The sequence below is a fragment of the Bidens hawaiensis genome, unplaced genomic scaffold, assembly GCF_021521415.1.
Source record: "Bidens hawaiensis isolate Kalapana, Puna unplaced genomic scaffold, B.hawaiensis_p1.1 tig00008077_1, whole genome shotgun sequence".
Taxonomy (NCBI): Eukaryota; Viridiplantae; Streptophyta; class Magnoliopsida; order Asterales; family Asteraceae; genus Bidens; species Bidens hawaiensis.
In genome coordinates this window covers 700456-722787 of record NW_027491570.1, presented here as the reverse complement: position 1 = coordinate 722787, position 22332 = coordinate 700456, and the positions used below count along the sequence as shown (strand labels likewise).

Here is a 22332-nt window from a genome sequence, read left to right as displayed (position 1 = left end):
TCAAATTGGAGTTCGTTTGATATGGTTTTGGGCCTCTCGAGTGATTTCAGGCAAAAACCTTAAAGGTACGTTTTTGTTAAAAAGGCTTACTTTTCATGAATGGATTTACATGAAAATTGGTAGGATGATAGAATGGGTCATGATTATTTATAAAGTAATGAACTTGATAGTAAACAGGTTAGTTTGTTCGTTTCGGGTAAAACGAGTAGTGTTCGGTTTGTGAAAAGAACGGGTAAACGAAGTCGGTTTTGCATGAAACTTAGTAGGATATTAAATCGGACCTTATTGTGTGTTAAATTTGCAAACTTGATGTTAAAAATGGACTTATCAAATTATGAGTATAATAAGGTTCATGTTAAAAACCCCATATCTAGCCTAAACGGGTTCGGGACCAATAAAGGTTCGAGCTTTATGAACATCCGGACTAGATCTTAGGCAAAGGAAGGTACGGGAATGCTTAAGGGACGACATGGAGCAATAATAGGGGTGTAAAGATTAAAATGCGTAAGGATAGTGAAAATAAAATGTGTTTGAATACAATGTGTATTTGAATACAATGAATATTTGAATATAATGTACATTTGAATCAATGACTGTTTGAATACAATGTGTGTTTGAATACAATGTGTATTTGAATACAATGTGCATTTAAATACAATGAGTGTTTGAATACAATGTGTATTTGAATACAATGTGCATTTGAATACAATGTGTTTGAATACAAAATGTGTTTGAATACAAAATGTTTTGACTACAATGTGTATTTGAATACAATGCGTGTTTGAATACAATGAGTATTTAAATACAATGTGCATTTGAATACAATGTGTATTTAAATACAATGTGTATTTGAATGCAATGTGTAACATCCCCAAAATTTTGGTCCAAATTTGACAAAATAATAAAGTTAATGGATCAATAATAATCTCAAAGACAAGTAATAGGAAAAATTAAAATAAGGAAATATAAGAAAAGTAAAGAAATAAATATATAAAGTAAGTCTTCCCACATGAAGGAAATAAGAAAAAAAACTCCATGCCACATGAAAGAATGTAAGAAAGTGGAAGCATTTCACTTGGGTATAAATAAGGAAAATGGAATTCATCCGACATGGAAAGTGGTAAAGAAATGGAAGCTCTTTATAAGGAGTAGAGTTTCCATAGTTTTATTCGTTTATGCCAAGCATACACCTAGTGGTCCTAGCAAAGGGTGCGCAGCACCCAACGCGCATGCGCACGCGCTCGGGCTCGGGCTCGGGCTCGGACGAGGACGATGGCGAGGGCGAGATCGAGGGCGATGGCGAAGGCGAAGGCGACGGCGACGGCGAAGGGCGCAATGTGGTGCTTTGATGGCGCACGCTCGCATTGCCGCGAGCCGCCTTAGTATTTTTGGACAACGAGAGTTAGACCCAGACATGACAAGCTACTAAAGATAAATGACTAAAAATGATCGCAATACGCGATGAGTCCAAGAACAAGGCCATCGCGTATCGCGATGGTCCGATATGACTCAGGGACACATGTCACACCCAGGTGACACGTGGCAGACATGGAAGGCCGCGTGGTAGATGTGTTAGGCCACGTGGCGACACATGGCAGATGTGTCAGGCCACGTGGCGTGATCTCAGGAAAGGAGGCGTCGCGATACGCGGCGCTGTTAAAGGAAAGCCCATCGCGTATCGCGATGGGACCCAATTTCAAGTATAAAATGGAGGGGTCATGGCTCATTTCTCACACACCTCCCACACTCTCTCTCTAACTACTTCCTCTCTCAACATTGTTTTACGTGCCACCGACCTGACAAACATCACCTCGTTATTCGTGCCAATACCTGACGTTTTCTCAAAGTACGTGCCGATAAACCAAGACGACTGCCGCACATCATTTTTCGTGCCAGTCTCGTAATACGTGCCAAGCTCCGAAGTTCTGAAGGTTTAAGCTCGATACGCGATATAGAGTAGAAGTGCTGCTCGATATGTTTTAAATATCTAACTCCGAATACCCGAGTGAGGTAGGGGTTCTGTCTAACTTATTATTTTATTATTATAAATGGCCTAGACCATAATCGGGGGTATAGCCCGAACCTTGATTACGGTTAAGAATAATATAATTTTTCTTAAGCGAAGGTTATAGTTAAAATAGTATTTCTTTATGAATAAGAAATATAATATTTATACAAGAGATTATAGTTAAGAAATTAATGTTTCTTCTTGAAGAAGAAACGAACATATAATTGGTAAATAAAGAAAGGGACTAAAGGTCCAAATGTTTTATATAAACAAATGATTTTATCAAGGTTAAAGCTATACAAAACAGACTAAAGGTCTGAAACTAGATTGATGATCTAGTTATTTATACAAAAGGTTATTCTCATACTATAGGTCTGAGGTAACAAAACAAGAAGCAGAATCAGAAAACAAGAATCAGTATCAGAAAATGATTATAAACAGAAAAGGTGAATACGCCCTAAACCTTTACAAACTCTTTTTGAGTTAGAATGTTTTTATAGGATTTAAGAATCCTTAAAACGTTGTGTTACAATAATAAGAAATGGATACTCTGATTAAGAGTATACATGTGTTTGGATCCATTCATACATTGTGACACGGCATTTACCCGAGGCCATGCATATCATCAACATGCCTCTGGAAGTCTACGGGACTGTTCAGAGAAATGATATTGTGTATATAACTAATTGTACATTTACTTAGGGTAATTTGATCCCAATTTAGTTGGGTTCCTAATGAGTAGTCACAAAGGTATTATTGTTGGTTTCACAAAGGTATTGAAAAGATTTTTACAAAGAGTCAGCGTCATTCACAAGTTGTGTGCTGACGTACTTTCTAACCATTTTACAGGAGAACAGAAAGGTTAGAACGGACAAGCAAGACAGAATAGAAGACTGAAGATATAGTCAGTAGATGCTATCTGGTGGCTCAGATATTTTATTTCAAAAATTATAAAGAGTTATGTTTTCTAAAGAAAAGTATTTGAAATATCAAACAGGTATTTAAACCTGAGTTTTTATATAATATTTTGTCCAAGACTTCCGCTGAAAAGAAAATATTTACTCAAACAAGCTTAATAAACATTGAACGGGTATTTTAACCCGAAAATTTAAAAGTGAATATTTTATAATAAAAGACTTCCGCTAAAGCAAACCAGCAACTCTGATATATTTACAAAACTGGTACCAACTATTGGTCACACGCCTAGGCCCTAAGTCGGGGTGTGACACAATGTGTGTTTGAATACAATGTGTATTTGAATACAATGTACATTTGAATACAATGCGCGTTTGAATACAATGTGTATTTGAATACAATGTGCGTTTGAATACAATGTGTGTTTGAATACAATGTGCAGTTAAATACATTGTGTATTTGAATACAATGTGTATTTGAATACAATATGCTTTTGAATACAATGTGCATTTGAATACAATATGTGTTTGAATACAACTGAATACAATGTGCATTTGAGTACAATGTGTGTTTGAATACAATGGGTATTTGAATACAATATGTATTTGAATACAATGCGTGTTTGAATACAATGCGTATTTGAATACAATGTGCATTTGAATACAATGTGTGTCTGAATACAATGTGCAGTTGAATACAATGTGTATTTGAATACAATGTGCATTTGAATACAATATGTGTTTGAATACAATGTGTAGTTGAATACAATGTGTATTTGAATACAATGTGAGTTGAATACAATGTGTATTTGAATGCAATGTGCATTTGAATACAATGAGTATTTGAATACAATGTGCGTTTGAATACAATGTGTGTTTGAATGCAATGTGTGTTTGAATGCAATGTGCATTTGAATACAATGTGTGTTTGAATACAATGTGTGTTTGAATACAATGTGCATTTATGGGAACACTCAATTAGAATAGACCAGACTTAGCCATTTTGCTGAAATCTAAATAATGCGATTAGGACAAGTATTGATACACGTAATTAATGTACAGTTAGCCGAGTCCAGTTAAATAAAGGAATAACCGTTAACGACGAACGTAACATGATCCAGGTGAGTTTCTAGCCTCACCTCCTTGTTATGTTTTCGGGGCTGTGTGGATACTCAATGTGAATGTTAATACACTTACCTTAAATGGTAAGTGTATGCCTTAATGATGAATGTGATGTTTATGTTTATATTATGAATTAATACTTGACAATACGTGAACGACTTTCGGATATTGCACGTATTGTTAAGGAAGGTATTATGTAGTAAGTATGAAATGAGTATACGAGATGAAGTATGCTTGAATAATGTATGTATGTACCTATGTATGAAAGTTATAAAATAATGTATGGTTGTATGGTAACGGGAACCGAGCCCTAATAATACTCGAGGCAAGAGGGAAACGAACCCTAATAATATTCGAGGCAAGAGGAAGCCGGGCCCTAATAATGCTCGAGGCAATAGGGAACCGAACCCTAATAATACTAGAGGCAAGAGGGAACCGAACCCTAATAATATTCGAGGCAAGAGGGAACCGGACCTTAATAATACTCAAGGAAAGTAGGGTGTAATGCTCTTTAAAACGTAAGGTATGAAGGTAAGTAAGAGAATGATAAACGAATGTATGAAAGTATGAAAGTATAAATGAAAGTTTGTAAATATGAATGTGTTGTATGTTGTATGATTAACTAGAACTCACTCAGCGTAGCTGAATTTTAGTATGCACGCAGATGAGTAGGATGAGCCAGCTCGCTTGAGGGGAACACGTGGCATGGATTTGAAGATACTGGCATCTCAAGGAAATGTTATGCTATTTTAAAGACTATGTTTTATGTTTAAACGACTTGAATGTTTGCTAAGACAAGATTTGATGGTTATGTAATAAATTTCGTTTGAAGTTTTTATATTCCGCGTAAAGTTTTAAGTAACTCTGATATTTAGAACTGTGTTTATGAGTAAATCCAACGTCCAAAGTGAGGCGCTGGTGACGGGGCCTTACACACCACCATTTACTCCCTCTTTCTTCTTTACTCGGTTTTTTAACGTGATTTTCGAGCTTCCCATGTTTCAATAGCTCAGTTTTAATCCCAAAATTTCTTATTTTAATAGCTCGGTTTATGGGTTGGAAACCCTAATTCGGAAATTGGTTGTGGAAATTTGGGGGTTTTAGAATCTGTTATAGTGTTGTTATGAGTGAGTAGGAGAGGAAGCTGTGGATAGTGTGGTTGACGGAGAGGTTGAGAGGGTGGTGATGTGCGCCGGCGGTGGTGGTGGGATTGTTGCATCGGATGCTTGGTGGTGGTGTGGTCGTGTCTTATGCGATGGACTGAATGGTGATGATGGAACAGAGGGGGTCGACGGTGACGGGGATGGCAGCGGTGAGATGTGGCTGCCTTCTGTTTGCTGATGGCAGCGGCGAGACGGGAATGGTGATGATGAAACAATGACGCACTATGGATTGAAGAGAGAGGTCGGAAAATATGGTAGCCGGAGATGGTGGTGGTGGTGGTGGGAGAGAGATTGAAATTGCAGGTTAGTTAATAGAGAGAGAGAGAGAGATGAATATATCTTTATATATTTTTATTTGGCTAAAAGTTTAAGTTGTTTACAAAAGTAATCCCTCAAGTAGTAAAAGTCAAATTCATCCTCATGTGCTTTGCACATGACTGGTTTTAACAAGAAAACTTAACTGGGTTAGGGCCAAAAGACAAAACATGATAAGGTTTTTAATCATAAAGGATGTTTTCTGTCATTAAGTTTTCCAAATGACGTACATTGAAAAACCATGCAAACATAAAGGACGTCTTTTGCCATTTTGTCAAATAAAATTATTATAATTCTTTATAAAATTACTATTTCATCTCTTCTAATTTCCCACCATTTTTCTATAAGTATTCACTATCAAACAACATAATTTATTACCTTTCTATCTGTTTTTTAGGATCAAATAATATAAAGCATTACTATTATTCTGCAAATTGATGGACGTGTTCTTTTAGATTTGATTGAGCTTCCGGTTGAAGAAGATGTTATTGAAGAATAAAGTGAAAACAAGAAAAAAAATTGTGAGAAATCATTCGTTGGTCAATATTTTCTAAGTGAAGAAGAGGATCTTGTTTTTTTTATCAAAATAGATAGAAAGGTAATAAAATGTGTTGTATTGTTTGATCTAACAAAAATAGATAGAGAGGTGAAAAAAGGTGTTGTTTGATAGTGAATACTTATAAAAAAAATTGTGGAAAATTAGAAGAGATGAAATAGTAATTTTAGAGGGAATTAAAATAATTTTATTTAGTAGTCATCAATAGATGAAAGATTTAGGAGGGGAAAATATAATGTTAAATATGGTAGTTCTTAAAAGATGAATGTAATTAATATAAAATTATGGTTTCAATAAGAATATTCCCTAATTTGTGTTTCTTACATGTACTCTAAGGGCACATATTAGAAAATCTCTTAAAATAATAACAAAAACCTTGTTGGTACTTCGTCGTCTTCAAGACTTAAACGGGTTTGATGCATTATAAATAAATGAGATGTTATAACCCGGTGTAAAAGCTATATGGGTTTGATGAGACCCAAGACCCGTTAATTTTTTTTTACTATAAAATCGGTTTTAATTATAAATAATGTATATAGTTTTTCATATAAATCAGATATTAATTTTTAGTATATGCCCACTTTATAGGATTTTTAAATCAAATGTTTGGTGAGATTAGCTTTTAATTTAATGAGATATTATAACCCATTTAAGAAATATATAGGTTTGATGAGACTCACACCCTTGAATTCAGGTCAAATGCATAAGAATTCTCCAATTAAAAATCAAGCAAATCTTGTGACTCCAAAAAAAGGGGGAGCGACCACATCGCGACATGTTGGAACCCTAATTGAATCGTGAATGATTAAGTGAGGTTTCGGGCATTTTTCTAGAGAAGAATGGTGATTAGAGTGTGATTCTTGGTATAGTATAAATTGATGGGTATCATACAATAGTTGGTGTGTGAAGTGTTCTTGGTTGGTTTTAGGATGAAATGACTGAGAAGTAATGTATAATTCTTATTGCTTGGAATGTTATGCTTGTTTACAAAGAGAATGTACACATTTATGGGGTCCGGGAGGAATCTTTTCCTTGGACTAAGTTCTACCCTATTATCCAACGGTCTCTCCTCTTCTTTGACTTTGGATGGGAGCTCGCTATTATCGGTTGGGCATCTCTAGGTTTCTTCAGTGTACGTGATGCTTCAGACCTAGCCCCCTTCAGCCTTCTAGTCTGCTACATTGTTGACTGGGTCTTTGTCTGAATGCGCAACGGGCCTTGCTGGGCTAGGTTTCTTCTCTTGGACTGGTCTGCTTCAATGGCAACTTTGGGCTTTGTTGGGCCAAATCTAGGGTAACCTCTTCAAGTCCCCCAGTCTATTATTTTTGTTATTTATGACAAAAGTGATAGACTTGTTATGAGTCCGCCTTTCGTCTTGATCATGTCTCATTTCCCATGTTTTTTTATTTCGAATTCGTATTATCTGGAGCGGCCCCCAAAAGAGAAACCCCCTCGGACGTTCCCTTGGATCTACCACGGCCCAGCCCATTTATAGTCTAAAGGTTGAGGCGGTAAAATGTGTGGTCTTAATGTAGTACAGGTCTCCCTATATGGTAGTTAAACCCTGATTTTACATCTCATCACTCATAACTTTTTCACCCACCTTCCCTCTTTTCTCATGTCTTCCCTGTTTATTATCCTTATAACTTATGATAAAGGTAACGGACTAAACCCCGACCCGGCTCATCCTTATATTTCTTTGATTTATATTATCTAATCCCTTTTTATCTTTTCAGCCCATTACTGGCCCTCACTTGAGCCGGCGACATTTATGAAAAAGCCTCTCATGCTTCCCTCAAGATGTCATGATACCTTTCGAACTGTCTGCCTTTTCTTAACTGTTGGCTCCATTTTCCCACTTTGAAATTTTCATTGCCTATCTCCTTCTTATCTAACTGGTTGGATGTTTGGTTGGAGTAACTAGTACTTTCCATGCATCTTGGTTTCTCCTGGGGTTTCTTGACTTGGTCCCAATCACGGAGACCCATTTTCATAGGAGGCTTTATAAGTCCTCCTAGTTCTTATTTTTTATGATAAGGGCAAAAGACTAATGTAGTCCCAGCTCACCTTTCTCATAACATACGGGATAGGTTCCTCCCTTCTAGACTCATTCATTGGGCTAGTTTCGGACAAGATCCTTTTTCGGTACCTGGCTGAGGTAGTTGATATTTAGTTCCCATGAGCCTGACCTAGTTCCCTTGGTAATTTAAATCTACCATGACATAAATACACAGCCCCTCTTCTATATAATAAAGGATGAGTAAACCATAATCACAATGGGTTGGTTCCATTTTGACTCATCAGATTTGGACCCAGTAAGGTTGAGATGGCGGAGTCATGGGGTGAAATAAAGACCAAGCATTATACGCTCGTCCCCACACAATAGGCCCAGTTCTGTAAATATCTCTTCAAATCCCCCAGTCCCTTATGCTAATTATTTATGATTGGGATAAGGGACTTTGAACCCGAGTTTCTTTAGCATAACCAAGAAAGGGTTAAGTTTTCTCTCTTGGGTAGTTATGTTGGTTTTATGTAATCTCTTTCTTCTTATTGAACGACCCTCCCAAAGTTCTTAAAAACCCACTGATAGGCTCTAATAATGATCTTGCTATTCTTGCTTTACTAGTAGTGGACATAGAAACGAAGATACAAACAATTTTCAATGTGATAATATATGATGAAAATGTATCAAACCACAGAGGTTAATCATGATGATTTGAATTATTTCTATATATTACTCCTGTCGGTAAATACGAATAAATAAAGTTAAAGATGTTAGTGGATATTGTGTTTTGACTCAAAGGGTGCATTTAAACACATTTTGGGCTATATGGTTCACCTCTTGCTCGCAGGTGTATCATGATGTTTTCAATTTGTATGCGGATGGATTATAAGGTTTCCAACCTGTGAGGTGGATGTAGTAGGTTAGCTATCAATTTGTAGTCGGGCTTTTCTTTCACTCGTTGTGAAGATGATTCGATTGTATTTCCCCCTTTAGGGGGGGCGTACATGTATGGTGCCCCTTTTAATGGGAAATATATAAGTTGTGAGCCTCACACAAGGGACCATATCCCACTTGGGGAATATATAAGTTCTAAGAGTCTTAGAAGGGGCTATTTTCCTTTGGAGAATTATGATTATTAAGCCTCATGGATGGGGCTATTTTCCACGGGGGTAATTATAAGTATTGAACCTAATGGATGAGGTTAATTTTGTATATGGATCCAAGCCCCTCAGCCGGGCCATCCTTTCACAATTGTGAAGGAGCATTGATGTCATATTCCCATTAATGGGGAATTATAAGTGATGTGCCTCTTAAAGAGTGCTTTATCCCATCTGGGGGAATTATAAGTATGGTGCCTCTTTTAGAGGGCTTTATCCCACCTGGGGAAATTATAAGTATGGTGCCTCCTTTAGAGGGCTTTATCCCATCTGGGGGAATTATAAGTATGGTGCCTCTTTTAGAGGGCTTTATCCCATCTGGTGGGATTATAAGTATAGTGCCTCTTTTGGAGGGCTTTATCTCATCTGGAGAAATTATAAGTATGGTGCCTTTTTTAGAGGGCTTTATCCCATCTGGTGGGATTATAAGTATAGTCGACCAATTATATTTGTTAATAATAAATATAAAAAGCATAATTAGTTTTAATACATATTAGAAGTCTTACACATGCAGAATGATGGAAGGGGCTACTGGTATGGGCCCATTCTCTTCTTATAAAAGATAACAGGGATATGAAAGTTTCTTCTTCATGGGAAATTCTTGGAATGTGAAGTGTTACCACATGAGGCTTTTTTTTCACGACTTTGTCACTCTTTAGAAGGGAACTCGCCTTCTTCAAAATGTCACTCTTGAAATATGAGATGTTGCTGTAAAAAGCTTTCGTTCCTATTGAAAGGAACTTTTCAACTACCACATTCATTGGAAGGGGGTTATTTTTCCTTGGAAGTCTCTCTAAAATGGTGATCTCTTTATGAGATACGTCTTCACACATAGAAGCTGATGAACGGGGCTCCTCTTGTTTTGTTAAAAAGCCTTCAATGACAAAAACCCGCGACACAATGATGCAATGCCAAATTAGTCCCCCCAGCTCCATGCTGATGTACAGAGGAGGTTCCTTCTGCATGGACTTGACCTTTCACATGTGTCATCCCCTTCAAACATTCCATCCCTTGGAGGGGGATTATTCTCCTTCAGATAAAATTCTTGTAATGCAAAAAGTTGTTGTAGAATGCTCTCCCTCCTCACAGGAGGGGCTTCTCGAATACCTCGTCCCATGGAAGGGGATTATTTTTTATTGGAGGAAAATCTTGCAATATGAGATGTTGTAAAAGGCTCTCCTTCCACATGGGGATGAACTTTTCAAATACTTCCTTAATTGGAAAGTGATTATTCATCTTGAGAAATAAAATCTGGAAGATGTTGTTTTCCTTTGCAGGGAACCCTTGCCCAAATGATACTTTTTTTCTGGAGGGAATTTTCAACCTCCTCCCTTGGAAAGGAAATCTTCTTCTTTGGAGAAGATTCTTGTAATATGGCAAGGAGCTTCAGTAGGGATTTTATGGGAGGAGTGTTTGTAATGAAGGGATTGTTTTGGGAGGAGCCTCATTATATACGAATTGTCTTGAAATGAGGTTTCCTCCTTGGAAGGAGGCTCTGTTATGACTTGCTTATCTCGGAAGGGGTTTTGGTAAGGAGTATTGTTTAGTAAGGGAACTTTGTCTATAGGAATTATATTACACGGGGGTTTGTTCTGAAACACAAGATGGGGTTTTATAATAAAGTAAATGTCCCAAGACACCCCCTGGTAAGGGTCTCGGGGGCTTTGTTCTAAATCACAAGAAGGGCCTTCATATTTAAGTAAATGTCCCAGGACACCCCTAGCAAGGGGCTCGGGGGATTTGTTCTAAATCATAGGAAGGGCCTTCATATTAAAGTAAATGTCCCAGGACACCCCCTGGCGAGGGGCTCGGGGGCTTTGTTCTGAATCACAAGAAGGGCCTTCATATTGAAGTAAATGTCCCAGAACACCCCTTGGCAAGGGGCTCGAGGGCTTTGTTCTGAATCACGGGACGGGCCTTCATATTGAAGTAAATGTCCCATGACACCCCCTGGCAAGGGGCTCGCTTTCAAACTTTTTCAATGTTTAGAATATAAATAAACTTTAATAATGCATGGGCAGATAATGGTTGCCCAAAAAGATGTATGTGTGTGGGTTAAGTCACATCAACTTTGAAAAAACTACAGACTTCCCATCCTCTTACCTTGTTAATCGTGAAGCTTGTGTTTAAGGAGTTCAACACACATCCTTCACCATGTGACCATGCCTCTTCTTTTACAACAAATTAATATTAAATTAATACTTTACAAAAGTGACTTCCCAAACTTTTATGATAACATAAACTTTATAAAGTAGGCCAATATAGGATTTGACCTTACTTTTCTTTCCTTCTTTATTCATTTACTTTTTACTTTTAGATTTACTGTGTTTCCATATAGAAATTCATGCTTTGGTAATTTGGTGGAACTTCAAGTTTTAATAATGGTGTAAACAACTCTTATAACTTATATGATGTGCTAAAGTAACATAACAAGATAGAGATAACAAACCAATTATTTTCGTTAGGGGTGGAGACCGGTGGGGCGTCTCCAGCGTCACCGTAAAAAAAACTTTCAAAGGTACTGGCAAGGTCTTGTCGTCCCTTTGCCTGGGTAGAGTAAATAGACTTGAACGTGAGTGGATGGGGGCTCCAAAACTGAGCTGAAAGGACTCAAATATGAGAAGAAGGGGCTCAACGTTGAGCTCGCTCCCTGAGTTTGCCCATCGGATGTTTGTAGATCTAAATATCGTGTAGCCGTTTGCCACTTTCTTCTCACTTTTTCTCTTCGATGCATGCTCCCCGGAGAGTATTACAAGATTCTTGTGTGTTCTTTTTAAGACTCATATAGGGAACTTGTTATGTCGGGTGGCTTACGTCCATAACGAGCCTCAAAGGATGTGATAACTGGAATGTAAACAAACATGTTGTCTGTTTTGGGAAGATCATTATACAACTTTTTGGCCAATGGGAGACCAATTTTGTCAAGGCCACTGTTCTTCACCATCTCTATGTACCAAGTATACCAACTGTCACGAAAATAATTCAGCTCCCAAGAAATAAATACCATATTGACCAACAACTCGCGATCCACACAACTTCTAGAAGCAATTTGATAACCTGAACTGGCCTCTACGTTTATGCTAACTTCAAGAATAGCAGCCCCAAAATTCTCGATCACAACAACTAGATGAGTGTTGACAATATCAGCGACATTAATCCATGATATCATCCAAACAACATATCTATCCAAAACTGATTGTCTTATGATTTGCCAAAACTCTTCAAAAGTTCTAGATATTATCACACTCCCTAATATAATATATCTTTCTTTTAACTCAACCTCGATAATTGACATGTAAGCTTGTTCAAAAGCTCCACATTTTGAATATGTAGCAATCAAGCCAGTTGCTAAATTACTTTTTGATAAAACCATATGTAACCACCTATCTTTGAATAAGAATAATATTGCTTCTGCACCAAGCCCATTTTCAATAGTTCTAGAAAGAAGTGCAGTCCATAGGGCGGTTATGATATTTTTTTTTTGGTAAACACGCAAAAGCCAGGTGTAATTACTTTAAATATGCACAAGCCCTTAATCATTAAAGCCCCTATCACTGCATCTCGTTCACTAGGTACACTAAAAATAGCATGTGCATCATCCATTAAAATGGCATGGGCATCAGCAAGTTGAACAACGTTGACGAACCTATCCACCAATGTCTTATCAGCAAATAAAGCGTACCAATAAACCCCACACTTGGCATGCATCTCATCTTTTATTGTGATATTCATTTGCTTGAATTCTGATACGTTCTCACACAAAGCACAAAGTTGTTTATCATTATCATTAACCTTCTTGACCCAGTTGCAGTAACAATGCACACATGCTGAGATGAAAGTATTGCACCCATGAACAACAAAATAGTTGGTTTAGGCAGCCTTTTCATCCTATACACCTCCACACAATTAGGAATAATAGGAACGAAAACAAAAGAGAAGAGACACCAAGGTGGTTTCCATTGGTACCTAATGATCAAGTTATTCAATTGTTTAAGAATTGTTGCCTCAACAGAGGGCCTATTTTGAATAACCGTATAACGTTGAAACCACGCCCCATATGCAACCACCTTCATCATGTGTATTACCATCTCAAATCTAAAATGTAGCATAAACATGGTTGCAGAATTCTCAAGAAGTTCATATATTTCCCATATTCTAATATTAGAAAGAACCAAACCATAAGGTGTGTGAGCTGAAACCATATAAGGATGTGTAGTGAGCAGATTGCGTGAAGCGATGGTGAAGTAGACGATGTTGGTCTTTGTAGTCATCTCGATGCAGAAAATGGTAGTACTAGTCGTACAAATACATAAGTGTGGACCCAAATAAGGTTGTAACCTGACACCCAACAGTCGGTTCACAATGTACATGTGGTGAACTGTCTGGTCGGTGCAGAACAGATCTGCAGTTCCGCCTTTCCAACCATGGTGTTTATTATGAATAAGGAATTTAAGCCGCACGTACATATTTCCAGCCATATTAATTTCCAGAACAGTCGACACATAGTGCAATTGTTTAATATTCTTCAAGGAAAAAGACTTTGTAAAAGGGATTAGACTGTCAACGAAACCAGCATCCCGACTTGACATAGTAAACCCATCATCCAAACGGATTTTAAGAAAAGAATGCCAATCATTAGATCTGTCAAACGGGTTATGTATTTCTTGCTCAAGATACCCTAATTCCTTATGTATCAACACAAATTCTTGATCATTTGTACCACTCTTCTCATTGCCCAAATTACCCTTTAGAGCATCTCTCATATTTATAGAAGGGCCAACATGAGCTGGAGATGCAAAATTTTCTATGATAGAATCAATAACAGCATGTGCACCTCCCAAAAGTGAATTATTATATTCAAACAAATCCACATCACCCGGGTAAAGCATACAAATACTGCGATTTGAATTGGGCGTGTAAACAGTATTCGGACCAGGATGAAAACCACAGGTTCTCCTTAACCAATCAACCCCAAATTTTGAACCATAACCTAGAGGTGGCAACCTTGACCCAAACCATTCCAAATTGGTCAATTTGGGTTGTTTTAAAATTTAAATGGGTTGATTTGGGTCATAGGTTTTAATTAAATGGGTCAAAATGGGTCACTTGAAATTCCACATTCTTATTTTTGGGTCAAAATGGGTTGACAAATTTAACTACATGGGTCGATGTGGGTTAGTGTCTTAAGGAAAAGTGATATGTTTGGGTTGAAACGGGTTTTAGATTGGAACGAAATCGGTTTAGGTTTCGGCTCGGATCAGCTTTCGTGCCGACACGAGTTTTAGCACTGGACGGGTTGGGTTTCGGTTTCTTTCGAGTTTTCGCACTAGACGGGTCGATTAAGGTTTTTGATTCGTTTTCGTTGACATTTCGGTTTCTGTTAATTTGTCGTTTTTCTTTTTTGATGAACGAGATTAACGGCGAAAATATTTTGGTTTTTTTACTTTTTCAGTTATTCTTTTATATTTTGAGTTATGATTTTTTATTTGTTTGTTTTGAATTTTTTTTTTAGGGATTTTGATCTTAATAGAAATCATCAAAAAATATTCAAAAAAATTAATAAAAAAATCATAACTCAAAAAATAAAACAAAAACAAAAAATGTAAAAAAACTAAAAAGTTTCGTCCATTGTCCTCGTTCAAAAAAAATCGACAAATTAACCGAAACTGAAAAGTCGACAACAACGAAACAAAAACATGCTGAAACAAGCTGTTAAGTAATGAAAGGAACTGAAAAATCGCTAAAGCAAGCTGTTAAGTGCTGAAACGAGCTGAAAAATCGCTTAAACAAGCTATTAGATGCTAAAACGAACTGAAAAATTGCTTAAACGAGCTGTTACGTGCTGAAACGAACTGAAAAATCGCATAAACGAGATGTTACGCGATGAAACGAACTGAAAAATTGCTTAAACGAGCTGTTACGTGATGAAATGAACTGAAAAATCGCTTAAACGAGCTGTTACGCGATGAAACGAACTAAAAAATCGCTTAAACGAGTTGTTACGCGCTGAAAAGAACTGAAAAATCGCTAAACGAGCTGTTACGCGATGAAACGAACTGAAAAATCGCATTAACGAGCTGTTACGCGCTGAAAAGAACTGAAAAATCGCTTAAACGAGCTGTTACGCGATGAAACGAACTGAAAAATCGCTTAAACGAGATGTTACGCGCTGAAACGAACTAAAAAATCGCTTAAACGAGCCGTTACGTGATGAAACGAACTGAAAAATCGCTTAAACGAGCCGTTACGCGATGAAACGAACTGAAAAATCGCTTAAACGAGCCGTTACGCGCTGAACGAACTGACAAATCGCATAAACGAGCTGTTACGCGATGAAACGAACTGAAAAATCGCTTAAACGAGCTGTTACGTGATGAAATGAACTGAAAAATCGCTTAAACGAGCTGTTACGCGATGAAACGAACTAAAAAATCGCTTAAACGAGGTGTTACGCGCTGAAAAGAACTGAAAAATCGCTAAACGAGCTGTTACGCGATGAAACGAACTGAAAAATCGCATTAACGAGCTGTTACGCGCTGAAAAGAACTGAAAAATCGCTTAAACGAGCTGTTACGCGATGAAACGAACTGAAAAATCGCTTAAACGAGCCGTTACGCGATGAAACGAACTGACGAATCGCTTAAACGAGCCGTTACGCGATGAAACGAACTGACGAATCGCTTAAACGAGCCGTTACGCGATGAAACGAACTGACGAATCTCTTAAACGAGCCGTTTCGAGCTGAAACGAACTGAAAAATCGCTTAAACGAGCTGTTACGCGCTGAAACGAACTGAAAAATCGCTTAAACGAGCTTTTACGCGCTGAAACGAACTGAAAAATCGCTTAAACGAGCTGTTACGCGCTGAAACGAACTGAAAAATCGCTTAAACGAGCTGTTACGCGCTGAAACGAAATGAATAATCACTTAAACGAGTTTTGACCCAAACCCGTTTTGACCCGTTCCAACATTGACTCGTTCTAACCCGAACCTGTTGACCCTAACCCGTTCCGACCCGAACCAAAACAACCCTTTTTTAAGTGACCCGTTTCGACCCTAACCCGTTTCAACCCTAACCCGTTTCGACCCAACCCAACCCATTTGCCACCTCTACCATAACCAGAAAGAAAATGAGCTAAACTAAGAGTACCACGTTTTGCATAAGCTGCAGTAAAAATATTTGGAGTAGGAGATATCCAACCAGGATTGGCAATCCAACCCGGTTTCCATGTGAAGGAGTGTGCAACTATTGAATCAACAACATCACAAACGGTGGTTTCGAGCTTATTAATTGTTTTCGAATCATCTGCCAAAACTAGATATATAAAAGGTTTTACACGCTCAAGTGAAAAATTATAATCTGATATATATGTTTGACCATCCTTTAACCCATGTGAGCCACTACTAACAGCAACCGTGGATTCAAATTTGATACATAATACCTCATCCTCAAGCGCGTGAGGAGTTTCATCGTCAATTTCAGCGGCAATATTGTTAGGCATCTCATCGAACACCTGGTGAGCAGTAGTAATAAACGGAATCGAAACAGAGTGAATCGAACATGGCTCAACAGAAGTAGTCTGGAATTGAGTAATCATTGCAGCGGTGAAATCATTCCAGGTGATGAAATTAGAACTCCGATGCCAACCATTGAACCACCAGAAAGGTTCGTCATCGAATAATTCAATCACATAAGGAAACCGTTCGCCATCATAGATAGCATAAAAGAGAAAAAAAACGTTCAGCCTGAGAGATCCATTGTTCGGGATTAGATCCGGTGAAACGAGGTAGTTGTGGATGTTCTTCCAAAACCATCTATGCTAAGGGTCAATGAAAGCACCAATGTAGTGATCTAATGTTTAATCACAACCAAAACATAGTTGAATTCATAAATCAGTCACTAGGTCCGTTCGATAATCAAAGTAATGACGAGATTACAACCGAAGAAATCATAAACACTAAGAAGAAGAGATGGGAAATTAGACTAGAAGCGAGATGAGAGAAGAACACCAATTTGCTTAAACATTATTTTCATGATCCGATCCTTCAATCTCTCCATCATATATTCAGCGATTCTGTCTTCACAATCTAATCTTTTGTTGGGCCACCTAAACTAGGCTGGCTGGGCTTGTCTGGGCTCATATCCGTACTCATAACAAACACTCTGCCAAAACGGCCGCTGCCATGACCACTAGCTATCCTGATTACGCCACCGTAAAGTTCATTAACCAATATATTTCATTTAGGTTTTCTTAATATTAATATATTATAACGTTTGATATATTGCTGTTTGGATTTTTGCATTTCATACAGCTGGCTGCAAGGATTGCGGTATCGAATTCTGCATAAGAACACCAAAGAATCATTTTCTGAAACGTACGCGAGTCAAATGGATAATTAGTATACGCCTCGATAAACTGTATTTTAATAATCGTATAATGATATTCGTCTTTGCAGAATTAAAGACATGTACTTTCATATCAGTGAGAGATCTGGTAAGAAGGCTTTCTTGATTGCTGATGATGTTTATCAACTCATCATCAAGGTGCACATATGCATGTTTATAAGTTACTATATATGTTTGTATTATATGACAGAAATATATTTTGTAGCTTATTAATTGTTTATGGATCAGCATGCTGATAACTTGGACAGTGAGATCATATACGATAGGGACTTTGACTATGATTATTTTGGTTTTAAAACGCTTGAGAGATCATATCTGTTGAAGATTGGGGGGAAGGTTGTTGAAAGCCTCAGCATATGTTGATGAGGGTTGCGGTCGGGATTCACAAAGAGGACATTGATTCAGTGATCAAGACTTATCATTTGATGTCACAGAGGTGGTTCACTCATGCTTCTCCCACTCTATTCAATGCAGGGACGCCAAGGCCTCAAGTATGATTAATCTTTTTGCTTAAAAAAATATATTTATATGAGTTGTTAACATAATGCGGCATTGCAGTTGAGTAGCTGTTTTCTGTTATGTATGAAAGACGATAGCATTGGGGCATATATGACACTCTGAAGGAATGTTCTGTTATTAGCAAATCAGCAGGTGGAATTGGGCTATCTGTTCATAATATTCGGTCAACCGGAAGTTACATTCGTGGAACAAATGGTGCATCCAATGGCATTATCCCAATGCTGCGAGTGTTCAGTGAAGCTGCCCGTTATGTTGAACAAGGAGGTGGCAAGAGAAAGGGTATGTTCTCTTTCATTTTATATCTGTTTTGTTCGTGTTTGGTAATTTTTGTTTGATGATTGCAGGTGCATTTGCTGTTTATTTAGAGCCGTGGCATGCTGACATATTTGAATTCCTTGATTTGAAGAAGAACCATGGAAAGGTATAAAATTCATTTGCTGTTTAAAAAGTATAAACCATGTTTGTTATATTACGCTCACGCACATGGTGATATACTTATATGAATTATGCAGGAAGAGAAACGGGCTCGGGATTTGTTTTATGCACTTTGGGTACCTGATCTGTTTATGGAGAGAGTTCAGAGTGACAGCACTTGGTCTTTGTTTTGTCCAAGTGAGGCTCCTGGTTTGGCTGATTGTTGGGGTCCAGAGTTTGAGAATCTTTATACACAATATGAAACACAAGTAATTTCTTTCATCTTTATTTTAAAGTTTTGAATTTTATATTAGTTTTATCAGTCAAGATTGATTTGTTAAAAACTTAGGGAAAAGCTAAGAAAGTTGTTAAGGCACAAGATCTTTGGCGTGCTATTACGAAATCTCAGGTAGAAACAGGGTCCCCTCACATGCTCTTCAAGGTAACTTGTTACTAAAGTTTAAACTTTCTAGTTATGCTATTTTTATTCTTTTATAAATAAGTTATGTTGCTCTTTTGTTAGGACACTTGTAACAGAAAAAGCAACCAACAGAATCTTGGTACCATAAAGTCTTCAAATCTGTGTACAGAGATTATTCAGTACGCAAGTCCAACAGAAACCGCTGTTTGTAATCTGGCATCCATTGCATTACCACAATATGTTCGAGAGAAGGTATAATTTTCGGATTGGTAAATGATTATGGTTTTTTTAATATATGATTGGCCCAATATCCTTTCGTGTTATGCTTATATTGAAGTTGCATTTCTGGGAGTTCCAGCAGAATCTCAAAAGTCAAAACTTGTTGGTAGCCAAGGCTCTGCAAACCGATACTTTGACTTTGACAAACTAGCTGAGGTTTGTTTGTTATTCCTCACCTGAATCCATTAGTAATAATTATATAACGGGTGTTCACAATGTGACCATAAGTATTTATCTTTATTGTTTGGACAGATAACATCAATTGTGACTACAAATCTCAACAAAATCATTGATGTTAACTATTATCCAGTAGAAACTGCAAAAAGGTCAAACTTAGAGCACAGGCCCATCGGTATCGGGGTTCAGGGTCTTGCAGATACTTTCATATGGCTTGGTATGCCCTTTGATTCACCAGAGGTAGTATTCTTGTTTCCTCATATTATTACAGTATCTATGCTTGATAATTAAACAGGTTGAACCTTGAAAGTGCCACCTGTAAGGATGCTGCGCATTGGTTGATTGACATGATTTGCATTGCAGGCTCAAAAGTTGAACAAGGAGATATTCGAGACAATATGCTACCATGCTCTAAAAGCTTCATCTGAGTTAGCTGAAATAGAAGGCACCTATGAAACATACAATGGAAGTCCTGTTAGCAAGGCGTGTTTATACTGCCACTTTAAAATTTAGCTTTTGTGTATGCATTACGGGTTTCTAAGACAGTGACTAATAATAAAAATGATGATGATTCTTTTAGGGAACTCTACAACCAGACATGTGGGGAGTAACACCTTCTGATATGTGGGACTGGACCGCACTCCGTTCAATGATAGCCAAGAATGGTGTAAGAAAATCACTGCTTGTAGCCTCGATGCCAACTGCTTCAACAAGTCAAATTCTTGGAAATAATGAGTGCTTTGAACCGTACACTTCCAATATCTACAGTCGCAGAGGTTTAAGGCAAGTAAATTCATCATTCTTTTTTAGTAATATTCAATTCTAATAATATGATCCATCTTTGTACAGTGGCGAATTTGTTCTAGTGAACAAGCATTTGTTGTATGATTTAACCGAAATGGGACTTTGGTCCCCGACTCTTAAGAATCAGATCATAGACGAGGATGGTTCAGTTCAGAATATCTGAAATTCCTCAAAATCTGAAAGACATTTACAAGTATGCATCTTTATCTTATAAATGTACATACCTTTTTATTTTAAAAATTTCTGGTCTTGATTTTTGATAATATTGAATCAGAACTGTGTGGGAGATCAAGAAAAAGACGTTGGTTGACATGGCTGCTGACCGGGGATGCTACATTGACCAGAGTCAAAGTCTAAACATACATATGGAGCAACCGAACTATCAGAAGCTTTCATCTTTGCACTTTCATGCTTGGTCAAAGGTAAGGTCAAAAGTGCCACTTGTGTTAATATGTTTTGTTGCCTGATGATGTTATTTATGTTTGTTGTGGGATAGGGGCTTAAAACAGGTATGTATTGTCTGCGATCGCGTGCGGCAACGGATGCGATTAAGTTCACTGATGATACTTCAACTCTCAATGTATGTGAATTGTTATAAGTTTTCTTTATGTTTTGTACTTATGTTATTTATTTTGAAATAAACTGATTTGATAATTGAAATGCAGAAAAAGGTCAAAGATGGTGAGCTCGTTGATGAACCATGAGGAATGTATGGCTTGTGGAAGTTAAAAGTTTTTTATTATATGGGTGGTTAATGTGTTTAAATTGCATAATCTTATAGAATTAAACTGGCATGCATGATGAGGTTTTGGTATCTAGATATAACTTTTTGGCGAGTATTATGTTTAGAGCATCTCCAATGCACATGTTCACTTCATGTTTAGATCTAGGTGGAGCTTATGTGAATGAAAGAGGAGAGAAAAATAGAAGAGAGATAACATCTAACATTTAGTTTTTTAAACATAAGTAAACAAAGCTTGTGAGATGTGATTAGGAGAGAGGAGAGAGGAAAGGAAGAGAGAGAAGAGAGAATAAGCTGACTAGACTTATCCACTTTATTTATGCACTGTGGATGCTCTTATTGGCTTTATGAACTTGGTTTATACATGTTTTTAGTTTATCTTAAAGTTTCTATCTTATTTGTTAATTACAAAAGAAGTCTATTATTTTTTTCTAATTAATAAGTATTTTGTGTTATCAAAATTTGAATTTGCATTGAAAAACCTAAATGGAGTTTGAATAATAAATGTAACTTAAGTGCCACGTTCATTCAAGACCATGGAGTTTCCAAGGGGATTGCTACCTTGGGCAGGTCCATAGAGTTGAGCCCCTACCTGGGTTCTCCTCAGCGTGTGGCTTTACGTCGAATGAAAATACGATATGTAGTTGAAAGACTTTGGATTTAGAACTTGTTCTGGATCAACATGATTTGTGGAGAGTTGCATTGGAACTGATCAATGGTAATCATGATCAACATTAAGTTTATACCAACAATAACTAAGTTATTGTTTTAAGGAGTTCATTTTGAAAAAATTAGTGTTGATGGTAACTAAATATATATATAGTCATTTTACAAGGGTTGTGTCGTTTCAAATAAATTTTGTGATGATTTTTCAACTATGAAATACAAGTCTTTGGTCATATTCTGGCACACACTTTTAAAACATAAAATCACACCCATTCTTATTTCCATTTTGATTATCCGATTAAGATTTTAAGAGTAACATCTAGATACTTTAATATGAAATTGAGTATATTTGAACAGATAAATAAGTTGTTCCAAACCATAAAAGCCTACATCTTTAAATAATAATACTAATATAAATAACATAACAATCTAATTATGTTGTTATTTTTGTACAAATAGGGTATAGGCTTTACAACACATACCAAATAGGTAAACATAGATAGGTTAATTGCACCATCTCTAACAGAACGCCCTGAGATGAGATGGAAGAGAGGAGAGGAGAGGAGAGGAGAGTCGCCTGCTAAAAGAGGAAGGATTGAAGGATAGAAAGAGGAGGGAGGGAGCAGTACAAAACCAGACTTTTTTCATCCTAAGCATGATTAT

At 37.2% G+C, this 22332-nt stretch overlaps 1 long non-coding RNA gene and 1 pseudogene across 2 annotated transcripts in view; one reads left to right on the top strand and one right to left on the bottom strand.

The window, feature by feature from the left end:
* The window catches only part of LOC143636879 (uncharacterized), a 175796-nt gene extending 160259 nt beyond the window's left edge, over positions 1–15537 (bottom strand). Inside the window, exons 1-2 of the long non-coding RNA XR_013154331.1 lie at positions 15462–15537; positions 14231–14636 (exon numbers count right to left, since the gene is read on the bottom strand). This is a non-coding gene — a long non-coding RNA (uncharacterized LOC143636879). The remainder of the gene's footprint in view (positions 1–14230; positions 14637–15461) is intronic.
* Positions 15538–16880: 1343 nt separating this feature from the next.
* On the top strand, positions 16881–21088 carry LOC143636864 (ribonucleoside-diphosphate reductase large subunit-like; annotated as a pseudogene). The gene is made up of 16 exons (XR_013154326.1): positions 16881–16906; positions 17554–17616; positions 17698–17785; positions 17876–18138; positions 18206–18445; positions 18511–18587; positions 18679–18849; positions 18930–19022; positions 19104–19270; positions 19391–19436; positions 19533–19697; positions 19821–19931; positions 20038–20240; positions 20307–20454; positions 20536–20683; positions 20758–21088. The product of XR_013154326.1 is annotated as a ribonucleoside-diphosphate reductase large subunit-like (transcript).
* Positions 21089–22332: the final 1244 nt, after the last annotated feature.